Source organism: Amphibalanus amphitrite, unplaced genomic scaffold (genome assembly GCF_019059575.1).
Source record: "Amphibalanus amphitrite isolate SeventyFive unplaced genomic scaffold, NRLGWU_Aamphi_draft 000735F_arrow, whole genome shotgun sequence".
Taxonomy (NCBI): Eukaryota; Metazoa; Arthropoda; class Thecostraca; order Balanomorpha; family Balanidae; genus Amphibalanus; species Amphibalanus amphitrite.
The window spans coordinates 282,162-294,560 of record NW_024882229.1 but is presented as its reverse complement, the minus strand read 5'-3'; the positions used below and the strand labels follow the sequence as shown (position 1 = coordinate 294,560).

Here is a 12,399-nt window from a genome sequence, read left to right as displayed (position 1 = left end):
ACGGTAGCACCACGACGGAGCGGAGACTGCGGCAGATTCCCGAGAAACAAGACACTAACACCGCGGCACGGAAAGTAGCCGCAGCTTCGCACACGAAACAACAAAACAAAGGCGGCTGATGGGTAGTGGCGGCGACAGCCAGACGCCAGCTGGACTGACCGAAGGAGCACGTGCTCGGAACATGACCACGACGTCATGACGAGTCCAGAAGTCGCTTCTCCGCGTTCAGAGCCTCTGTGGCTAGCGATTGTTTCTGGGAGTAGGTCGACACGCAACCGCGCCAGCTGTGAGTGAATGGTTCACTCAACAAAAGGGCACCGGCAAAAAAGACACTGATGTATGTAGAGTTACATGAGTCAGGCTGGATTTATTCATTTATGACTTATGAGGATAATAAAAACAGCAAACCCCTACGAATGTAGGTATGTTAGTTTACACGAATGTAGGTATTTAATGCATAAATGCTCCAGAAGCTTGTGAAAGGGCATAGGTAGGATACCATAAGGTTCGTTTCCACTTAACCCGGCATCGCCTGGGCTATTTCCGTACCCACGACAGCCTGGGGGGTCGGATCCGACCCCCCCCCCCCTGTTATCTCGAGAACCAATGGTCGTATTGAGCCCCGCGAGGCGGCGTTCGAAAGGTCTCTACAAGTCCTTCCCAAAACACTCTTAAGATTTTTAAAATTGAGGTCAACTTTCGGGTCAAGGTCAGGTCAAAGGTCAAATTCTGGGGTATTGCATGATTAGGCTTATGGACAGCGGAATCGATAGCTGCTGCTCGAAACTCACCAAAAATGACCTCAAAGGCCTAGTGAAGGTACCATGTGCGTATAGGGGTCATACTAATTACGGGTCAAGGTCAGGTCAGGTCACGAAAGGTCACGGTTTTCACTTTCTGCTACATGGGCGTGCGGCACATGTTTTATGGCTTATTTTTCACGCCGAATCCGATGGTAATGGTTATATGTGACCCCAAGTCACTGTGCTGGTGATAAGTGTGCATTGAAAGCATTGAAACCAACGGCCCTGGTGGCGCAGTTGGTTAACCCTCGCATGTGTAGGGGGGATCGGATGGACCCCCCCATGGTTTTTCGCGAATAACTCGCGTAAAAAGCGGCCGATCGCGACGAAACTTTCAGTACCCTCGCATTGATCAATTTTACACCTACCCTGAAAATTTCATGACCCTGACCCAAATGACCTTTGACCTGTGACCTCTTTTCCGAGACCATGTCTGGCCGGAATCGCGATTTCGCGTATGTCGGCTCGCACTAGTCGCGTGTTTGCAAGCTTTTCGTGGTTTCAAACGTTCAAACATGTGATTTGATGTTACTCCCGTGTGTGTCAAGGTCACCTGAAGGTCAGGTCAGGTCATTGACCTTTGGTGACCTCGGGTGACCTCGGGTCACTTTTTCGAGTTTTACATGTTTCTAGGCTAGTTTTTGGAGCTGAATTCGAATTTAGCAACCATTTGAACATTTACAAAGTAGTTTTGGTGACTTCGTAACATGTTACGAAGCTGTCAGAGGCGGTTGACACGTACTACGAATACCCGTCACGACGCCTATTGGTTGACCTGACCTGACCTGACTCGACCTGGTCTAAATGCTTCAAGACATCATCTGTGGTCAAAACTAACACGATATTCGTGATCAGCACCCCGAAAAACCCCTTAGCAGCCACACTTTACGACTTTCTAACAGGTCCCGATTTTCCCGACTTTGGGTCATTGACCTGACCTGGAAGGTCAACCAATGACCTAGGACCTTAACCCTCGCCGGACCTATTGGTTTTCTACATACGCGCCGGCCGAGGGGGGGGGGGCGGGTACGACCCCCCCTCGCCGTTTCGCCCCTGGTGGAGCTAGCGCGTCGCGGAAAAAACGAGCGTGTGCGCCGTTACGAGACGCAGAGATTGGTACCCGATTTTAAGGTCCTAGGTCAACCGATGACCTCTGAGGTCAGGTCAAGTGCCCCAAGGTACGGTTCAGTTTTTGGTGAATAACTTCGCAAAAAACGGCCGCAGAGCGCCGATTTTGGCAGCATCGTGTTCGTCTCGCTCAGGCGCGTCGAATGATATACTTTTCGTCCGGGTCAGGTCAACTTGGGGTGTTGACCTCAGGTCAAGGTCAGGTCAGCACCTCCAGGTCACGAAGCTGGTCGAAAGGGGTCATGTCGCATATCATTCGATTCGGCAGGTCTTCCTGAGTCCATTGGTGGCTTTCCCGACTCGCTAGCTTAATTTGATCAAGAGTTATTGACGAAAAACTAATATGACCTTGATGACGTCATAAATGACGTCACGCAAGGTCAACATTGCAAAAGTGACGCATCTAACCTTGCAAGGAGTGCATAAAATCACGATTCTGTGTGCTTGAGATAGTTGGAGATCGTTCCCGGCGCCAGAATAGCAGTTTGAATTTTTCCCCATTGACTTATAATGGTGAGGTCACGAAAATGACCTGACCTCATATGACCTTTAGGAAAAATCCGAGATATACAAGTTGTGGGACTCATAATGGATACTAGATCCTGCAAGTTTCATTTCCCTGTGACATCTCCTCTGGCAGTGAGGGCGTTGCGAAGTTGCGACATCTGAAGACCGTGCAGAGGTTCACTTATGACGTCATAGGTCAGTGACCTGACCTGACCCAAAAATGCGGTTGGTGTCAAAAGATGCGGCTTGGATCAAAGGTCAGGTATGCCAAGTTTCAGCTCTTTATCGCCAGCGTGTTCGGAGCTATCGCGAAAAAACCCTATGGGGGGGGGCGGCACCCGCCCCCCCCCCTCGGCCGGCGAGGGTTAAAATTGGGTATCGTCGGCTTCCTCTCGTCACGGGCAACACGCTCGTTTTTTCCACGAAGCTCTAGCTCGATCAGGGGCCAAACGGCAAGGGGGGGGGTCCAACCGACCCCCCCCCCCCCTACACATTAGAAGCTGGCAAACGCCGCACACATGCGAGGGTTAAGGCGTCGGCCCGCGGTGCGGGTGGCTCTGTGTTCGATTCCCGGTGTCGCCCGTTCCGCGGGCGTCGTCCCCAGCTGTGTCACCAGGAGTGGGGTGGGCTCCCACGTTAGCCGTAGCCTAGGGGGAAGGGGTAAGGAAGAGGAGGAGCAGGAGCCTTCCTGTAAGTGGGCGCATCAGCCTGTTGGAAGGATGACGAAATAAATAAAAAATAAAAAATCGTTTATACCATACATAACTAAACGAGGGCTAAGAAAAAAATCAATTTTTCAACTTTTTATATTGGCATAAAAATGCATTTTTCTAGACGAACTTTGTCCCAGGAATCTAGTGGTGCCATTTGTTTTCACATGCGATGTTCAGAAGTGCCTCTAAATCACGAAAATGTTTATGACATCACCATGCCCTATGCATGTTGGAACTATTTTTTTACAATTTGGGGGTCAAAAATCAAGATAGAAAGTTGAAATTTGGATATCTAATGTTCTAATAGAGCTCTATATCATATATTCCGTTTTTTTGAAATTCCCAAAATTTTGCATTTTATTGGCTGTTTTCCAAAAAATGTAGTTTTTTTAATTTTTAGGGGTGAAAAACGCAATTTATGGAAATTCCGAGATAGTCATTTAAAGTACTTATTGATCTGTGTCAATTCATGTCCCTAATTTGCAGTTTGCTTTTAACCTCGATTTTTGGCGATTTTTTAAACATTTACCAATTTTGACTGAAAACGCCGTGTAGTTACATCACTAAAATCGATGTATCTAAAAAAATTGAGGAAAAAAATTCTTAAAAATTACCCAGGACACGTCAAATTGATGGGAGAGAAGGTATGCAAAGTTTCAAGTTGATAGCGTAAGCGGTTCATGAGTTATTTAAGAAAAACTGAGGGGGTCGGATCCGACCCCCACAGGCGGTCGCGGGATAATGAAATCAATCACTTGGTTTTTCTTTGAAACAAATAAAGATACCTTGAAGCAAATAAAACAAAACAACGCCAAAGGTTTAAACCTATTAGAAAAGGCAGTGTTGGTGAGACAAACACTGCCCTCGTATTCGATAAATAAATCCTGAAATATATCGCATTCATATTTCATGTTTCTACTAGCGTTATTCATCAAAACTCTTAGTTTAACTCATTTCATAACGCACACGTGATGCACAAGCCGCTTCCTCGTACGGTTGAACGTCCGTCGCCGGTGTAAATTTATAGCGTTCGCAGACGGAAGCAAACAACCCTATTGCTACCGAGGCGAGCTAAAAGGCATACGGCCTGGCCGTGCACTCGGGCTTTTAAACAAGCACCAACACCACGCAGGCCATCCATCTAGGAGTGTGAGGTCAGAGCTGTGTGTTATCTGATACGATAAACACCCCTATTGCAGATGGGATCATATTGTCCTATTGACCTTAGTTCGGCCAAAGATTTCTGCAGAAAGTATGAATCAGACGTGATCGTGTCGTTTGCACGTAGCTAGGATCACGCCATATCATGACAGAGAATTGATGACGTCACGCCATTGGCATCACGCCAGGTTTCGTGACGTCACGTGAAGTCAGTTGTGGTCACGCGGACTTAGTTGCCAGGTGCCTGTGTTGCCAGGCCAGGCGTACGGGTGTGAAATAAACATGAACTCACGCTCTTATGTTGATTGTTGGTGTCATGTTTCAGTATGCCATTATTGACATTTTCGAGTGAGCAGGCAGTGTTTTAGATCCAGAGGTGGTTCTTATGTGTGTGGCGATAGGTGGTGGCGGTGAAAAAGTTTAAAAAAAGCGTGTACTTACCGGTGGCGGTCCAATACGTAGCTACCGCTCCCACTGACGCCTCTGTGCGGGCATAGGAAGAGAGGAGAGAAAGAGAGAGAGAGAGAGAGAGAGAGAGAGAGAGAGAGAGAGAGAGAGAGAGAGAAAGAAAGAAAGAAAAAGAAAGTGAGAGAAAGTGAGAGAAAGAGAGAGGCAGACAAACAGACAGACAGACAGATAGACAGACAGAGAGGGTAAGAGAGAGAAAGAGAGAGAGAGGGAGAGAGAGAGAAGGAGAGAGAGAGAGAGAGAGAGAGAGAGAGAGAGAGAGAGAGAGAGAGAAGAGAAGAGAAGAGAGAGAAGAGAGAGCGAGAGAGAGAGAGAAGACAGAGAGAGAGCGAGAGAGCGAGAGAGAGAGCAGAGAGAGAGAGAGAGAGAGGCAGAGAGAGAGCGAGAGAGAGAGAGGGAGAGAGAGAGAGGAGAGAGAGAGAGAGAGAGAGAGAGAGAGAGAGAGAGAGAGAGAGAGAGAGAGAGAGAGAGAGAGAGAGAGAGAGAGAGAGAGAAGTACATGGACAGAATATGGGAAGGCAGGAAATAATTAATTAGTAAAAGAATTATCTCCCCGAGACAAAAAAAAACTTTTTATCAGTTACGATTATTATTCTATTAATATAGCATTATTATTCTATCGAGGATTATTCTATTACATTGAAAAAATCTTGAAACTAATAGCATTCTAACCAGTTCAATTGTTTTGTACTAATGTCCAGAAAAATGTACTACTATACAAAAACATGAGGCGAAATATTTCACGCCATTTGTACGATGTGAAGCGGTAATTCCCAGCGCGAGCTTCAAGCTTGGGCTGCGACCAACCTCGTGTAGCCATGACTGTGACAGTGACGGAACAGTAAAAATACCATACCGTCACAAACCTCCGTCACATTTTATGCGCTTATTCACAATATGTGTTCTCCACCGTGACCTTGTAGCTTGTTATGTCCGCACGTTCCTACTGCGATTGACAGCGCTGAACAAATGCTTTGCCGTGTAGATAAGCCTGAAGGAACATGCCACATGGTAGCAATTACGATTTCCGGTTTGTTTTCCTTCCGTTGTATTATTGAGATTAAACGGATAAAATGACCAATGAACTTTCATTGTCAGCCTTTTTCATTCACGCAGGTAGACTCTGCGAATATGGATGGACGGACATGCAGTGTTCGAATAGATGATAGTGCAGTGAATCCTCACCTTCGGATTTGGTCGGCCGTCTCCAGTACCGCGGGTGGCGCAGGTAGCCAGTGACGTCATCCACAGTCCAGTCGTCTCCAGTGACGTCACCGTCGCTCCAGCTGGGCGGTGTGACGTCACTGACTGCGTGCTCGGTGCGTTCAGTGATGGCGCGGGGCGGCGGCGGGGCGGGGTGTAGTGAGTTGGCGTGCCGCGCGGGGGGCGCCGTCTTCGGTGTGGCACCACCCCGCCAGCGACGCTCGAAGATCGTCAGCATTGTGCACCTGAGGGATCAGATGTGTGTTCGGGGGTCGAGCATTCGGACTAGACAATCTCTGATCAGAGCATGCATATACTAGATGCCGGCAGCGCTCGTGCGTTGCCTTGGGCCAGAATTGAAGGATCCATAGCCCAATGAAATGTGCATTATTTTGGAGGCCTTGCCTGGGACTACCATTGAACCGATTTTGAGGTAGATAGCTTAAAATTTCTTTGAGCCAGAGGACCTCACGTCAAAACGGTTTTCCGACCCCAGCACGTGCAGCCTGCACCCCTCGCAGACGGTGACCCCCCTGGAAACTGGTTCAAGGTGTTACCGATGTGTCCCGCCAGTATGGCTTTGCCCGTTACCTCGGGTTGACCTGTAGCCTTGACAAAAAATTTCGTGCCACCGAAACTTTGAAGCGGAATAGCATGTGCCACGAAGCACCGAGCGAACCGAGGCCAGCACCAAAAGTTTACCTCGCCGGAGACGAATCAAACGGTCCCACTTTCGTCCCGATCGGTCCACCCATTTTGACTCCAGGTCCAAAAAAGCTTCGGACAAACTCACTCACATACTCACATACTCACTGACAAACAGGTTCAGCCTTGGTTCAGCCGAACTTTTTTTCAGCGACCCACCAATGGGAATTTCCGGATGCAAAAGCATGCTATCGCATGCTTTTGATCCTCCAATTCTGGATTATGCTTTTATACGTGCGACATGGTCACATGTCGCACATGCACATGCGCTGCGGTGCGTATGAGGTGCACATGTGTTGCACATGTGAACGAAAAAAGGAATGCAGCAGTTGTAGTTCGTACCTACGTCGAACTTTCCATATCTCTGACCTAACTATTTGCGAATATCCAACAATTTAGAGGCTGAGGTCAAGGACATGATCTTCAAGATCGTCGAGCCTTTACCTTTTTCTTCAAATATCTTCTGGGCGCATCTCGACGGGAACAACACAATGACGGTAAAACCATGAAGGCAAGAACCTATGTATTAGAGCGATTTAAGAAATAGACTGTTAGTTAAAAAACTGTGCCTCTACCTATTTGGAAGTTTTGGGAGCTAAACGTTACGCGAAAATCAACTACTAAAAGGTTATTCATGACATTGTGCTCATGGGTCGAGTTATAAAAAAAGAGAGACTGTGATCTTGGAACATCGGTGATGATACGTTTCAACCGTCCAAAAACCAGTTCGCACCTTCTTGGGCATTTTACGGAATTTTCAAAACTCCTTTTCCTGTGTTGAGCACGAGTCGATTACTGTGGGGTTCCGGACGTGACACGCCCCCCTTCCCCTCCCCCTCCCGCTGGAACCCTTCTCTCCTCCTTGCAATATGCATAAGACTCAGCGTTCCGTCCACGGATGGGACGGGATACGCATTATATGTGGGTTTAACGTCGGAAGATATCCCGCACATTCTAAGAGGAATTCTCGGACTCTACACTCAGTTCCCCCTTCCGTAGAGAGCTCGTGTCTACCTACCTGTTGCACGGATCCTGCAGATGTGGCTGCAACCGACGATCCTTCCGATGCTGGCTCTGCCACTAGCTACCGCCGGCTCTGATACTTGCTTCGTCGGCTAAAGCAACACGACACCGACACTGCTTGGTCGTCGCTTCCGACACTCCTAAAAATACCGACAACGACACGATCCCTTCCACTGCAGACCGTTCTTATCATTTAGCACACTAAAAGCTAATCTGGCAGACCACTACTCTTTATAAATAAACTACGCTACATGCACCACTGCAGGCCGGCTGCAGTCGCGCCTGCCACACCACCCCGACCACCCCCACTGCCTGCTCCTCAGCCGACGACATCGGACGGCGGCGGAACCTCGGCGCAGCGCAGGCCACGTGACCTGTCGCGTGTGCCCGCAGTGGTGGCCGGCGCCGGACATGTGACCGCTCACGTGCCCCGCTGAGTGGGTAGCCCCTGGCGGCAGCGGACCGTCAGGATTGCAGTCTGCTGATCGGGGGTCTTGGCCGTCATGGAACAGCGGCCCGAGTGGGTGTTTGAAAGAGGAGTACCTACATCACGTAAGAGGAGTGCCATGCAACTTTGACTGATGTTGATATCAACAGTCAAAGTTGTTGTTTAGGTACATGGATAACAATTGAAACGTCTCGTCTCGAAAACTTGCGACGTCTGAGTCTCGACAAAAATGAAACAATCGTGTGTGTCATCATTTATGCGCTGTATGACCTGTGGCACTGATATTCCAAGGGAGAGAACTCTATTATTCCAAGGGTGAAACTCTTCGTAGAAATAAGGCATAAACAAAATAATGGCGCACTCCCGTTTCGTGGCCTTTGGCGCTCGTTGTTATACAAATACCGTTTATCATACATCAAGACCAAAGTTGTCCCTCGACCCTCCCCATCCAGTCTTTATTTCAGTACCTAACAACTGTGCGTGGCTGCCGCTCCATTCGCCGGTACCTGTGTTGAACGCAGAACGGTCAGCCGAGGTGCGGCGTCAGGGACACCTTGAGCGCTCCCTCGGTCACGCTGCGCCACAAGTGTATTTGCAGAAGAACTCACGTGCTGCAGAGCGAAGCGTGCAGATGGACATTATTCGACCTCGAGCCCCGAGCGGGCACGGGATGGGACATTATTCAGGCACTGACCAGGGTACATTGTCGTCCCCGATAGTCTAACGGGACTGCCCCCGGAGCGGCTCGCACGGGTCGGCACAAAGTCACATGGCCTGATCATAAAACGGTACGGAAACCTAACGGAAAATGGAAATCAAACCTACGGGTACTTTTCTGTGAACAGCTAACTTCACACGTATAGTTTTGCTTCTTCGGTTTTCTCATCGGAGCTGTATCAGATAAGGATATGATCCAAGTTTGAAAGTTATATCATATTTACTTGTAAAGAAGACGGAGACGAATTTCACACGACTTAACCCGGCACCGCCTGGGCTATTTCCGTACCCACGACACTCGACAGCCTGGGGGGGGGGTCGGATCCGACCCCCCCCCCCCTGTTATCTCGAGAACCAATGGTCGTATCGAGCCCCGCGAGGCGGCGTTCGAAAGGTCAAAGCACTCTTAAGATTTTAAGATTGAGGTCAACTTTCGGGTCAAGGTCAGGTCAAAGGTCAAATTCAGGGGTTTTGCATGATTAGGCTTACGGACAGCGGAATCGATAGCTGCCGCTCAAAACTCACCAAAAATGACCTCAAAGGCCTAGTGAAGGTACCATGTGCGTATAGGGGCCATACTAAGTACGGGTCAAGGTCAGGTCAAGTCACGAAAGGTCACGGTTTTCACTTTCTGCCACATGGGCGTGCGACACATGTTTTATGGCTTATTTTTCACGCCGAATCCGATGGTAATGGTTATATGTGACCCCAAGTCCATGTGCTGGTGATAAGTGTGCATTGAAAGCATAAAAAATCGTTTATACCATACATAACTAAACGAGGGATAAGAAAAAATCAATTTTTCAACTTGTTATTTTTGACATAAAAATGCACTTCTCTAGACGAGCTTTGTCCCAGGAATCTAGTGGTGCCATTTGTTTTCACATGCGATGTTCAGAAGTGCCTCTAATTCACGAAAATGCTTATGACGTCACCATGCCTTGTGCATGTTGGAGCTATTTTTACAATTTGGGGGTCAAAAATCAAGATAGAAAGTTGAAATTCGGGGCATCTTATGTTATAATAGAGCTCTACAATATATATTCCGGTTTTTTGGAAATTCCCAAATTTAGATTTTATTAGCTGTTTTCCAAAAAATATAGTATTTTGAACTTTTAGGGGTGAATAACGCATTTCATTGAAAATCCGAGATAGCCATTTTAAAGAACTCGTTGAGCTGCGTCTTTTAATGTCCTTGATTTGCAATTTGCTTCAAACCCTGATTTTTGACGATTTTTTTAAACATTTACCACTTTTTGACTAAAAACGCCATGTAGTTACATCACTAAAATCAATATATCTCAAAAAATTTTGTAAATTTTTCCTTAAAAATTGCACAGGAGACGTCAAATTGATGGGGGAGAAGGTATGCCAAGTTTCCAGTAGATAGCGAAAGTGGTTCATGAGTTATTCAAGAAAAACGGCCCCCAGGCGGTCGCGGGATAAGACACAAGACACCTCACTCACCAAGACACGTTTACAATGTAGCCCGAGTCCTTCAATACCATTTTTACGCAAAGAAAGCAAACGACTACGCTTGCCCGAGCGCACCCGTTGATTTTCTCGGGAATCTGAAGCCTTCCACTCGTGTGGTTATATCAATGCGGTGTTTACATAGGTATCCGGTTATATGTCCGATTACCGGTCATTGTCTATTGATAAAAATATCACAATGAGCACGTGCCAAATGGTGTCGGAGCGCACGTGCCCCTTGGGGACAGGGGGGAGTAGGGGGAAGGGAGTGACTTCCGCACGAGACATATAAACACCGTGTAAAGGAGCCGGAGCCGGAAGCGGATAATAGATCAATTTAATAGAATAAGACATTCATCTTATTTACCGTCACACAATCAAGGCACTGCTGGAAGCGCGGCATGATATTTCTTAGAAAAGTGCAATGACTTGCATCTTTTGTTCACTACAATCGAGTGCTGTTTTCTCAATCGTGCGGAATGTTTATCACATGGCAGCAAACATCCCCATTCGCCACATTATTCTTGTTCATGGCCTGTCTTCTAGCTAATGTCTGTTGGCTAGCAATGTAACGAACCCTCAATACTGACAATCAGCATATGCAAGCTCACACCTCCAACCATGCCACCTGACCCCCTCCCCCGTCCCGCCCCTCCCCTGTCCGTGCCCCGCCGCTTCAGATCAGGAAAGTCCCCCCGCTCCCCCACCGCTCTGCTCAACAGCGCAAACAATACGGTCACGCGCCACGGACGGCGTCAAACGTTCACACCCGACCACGAGCGGGTGACGAGGCATATCGCGTGACCTTGACAGTGACCTCCCCAGAAGGGTGGAGTCGGGGGTCAAAGGGCACGGCAGGTGTGTGCAGGACTGGCGTCTCGAGTATTCAGTGGGGTCTAATTTATGACACGAATGACTGTGTGTATAGCGTGCGTCGGCATAATGGCTGATGAAAAACCAACGGCTGATTAAGTAAGTGCGAAGTCTTTGGAATGTAGGTATTCAAACGAATTTCAGCCCAGACCCCAACGCATAGCAAAGAAAAGATTCACGAAACCCAACGGTCACCTCTGAATAATAAGCTGCATTAAACCGTGCGCCGATGGGTTATATCATATATGACCCACGTTCCACTGGGCATCGAGAATCTGCATACCCTGCTCCACCTTATTCATTTATCTATTCACTTGTCTGACAAATGAACAACAAACAAGCTAATTATCAATTAAATAATGACCTTGTACCTTGTACCTTGTAGAATACGAGCTGTTTGAGGTGTTCTACACCTGTTTTGCTCGCTCTTTGTTTGAATTTCTTAATCTTCTAAGTAGTTTAACCGTGATTTTTTATCATGTAGCAAGTATCATTGTTATAATTGGCTCTTGACTTCTAAAGATGCCTGTATTTTTCTCTTGCCCATAGCTTGTCTAACAATGATTTAAACTCGTTCAGTGATGGGGCCATTACAACCTCTGCAGGTAGAGAATTCCAGTCATTAATGACTCGTATGCTCCAGTGATTGCTTCTTGCCCTCGATTGGGCATGGGGCTTTGCGACCTTGAGCGGGTGACCTCTTGTAATTCTACATGTGGGCTCAGCAAAGAAGTTTTCCCTTGGCAGATCAAGCTTACTGTGCATTACCTGGTAGCATAATATAACATCGCCTCTTCTTCTTCTATATTGGAGTGAAGGAAGCCTTAGAATTCGAAGACGTTCACTGTACGGCAGATCACGTATGTGGCTTACCAACCTTGTAGCCCGCCGCTGGACCCTTTCCACCATCAACTGGTCTTCTTTATTGTGAGGTCCCCAGATAGCGTTGCCATATTCAAGCAGAGGCCTTACCAAAGTCTTGTATAGGAGCGGAAGGGTCTGTGAGTCGATGTTGGCAAATGATCTGCGTATTGCACCAAGCACACGGTTAGCTTTTTTAACTGCTTCTGCTGCTTGAGTTCTGAATTTTAGCATTTCATCAATTGTGACTCCCAAGTCTCTTTCTTCTGAAACTTGCTGCAATGGGACGTCATTTACAGTGTATTTTTGCTTGGCA

The 12,399-nt window shown here is 47.6% G+C and overlaps 1 long non-coding RNA gene across 1 annotated transcript; it reads right to left on the bottom strand.

The window, feature by feature from the left end:
- Nucleotides 1–4,753: 4,753 nt before the first annotated feature.
- On the bottom strand, nucleotides 4,754–7,895 carry LOC122365362. Its single transcript, XR_006253727.1, has 3 exons — nucleotides 7,707–7,895; nucleotides 5,966–6,228; nucleotides 4,754–4,795 (listed from the first exon to the last, which is right to left on the bottom strand). It is a non-coding gene; the product is annotated as an uncharacterized LOC122365362 (long non-coding RNA).
- Between the last annotated feature and the right edge of the window lie 4,504 nt (nucleotides 7,896–12,399).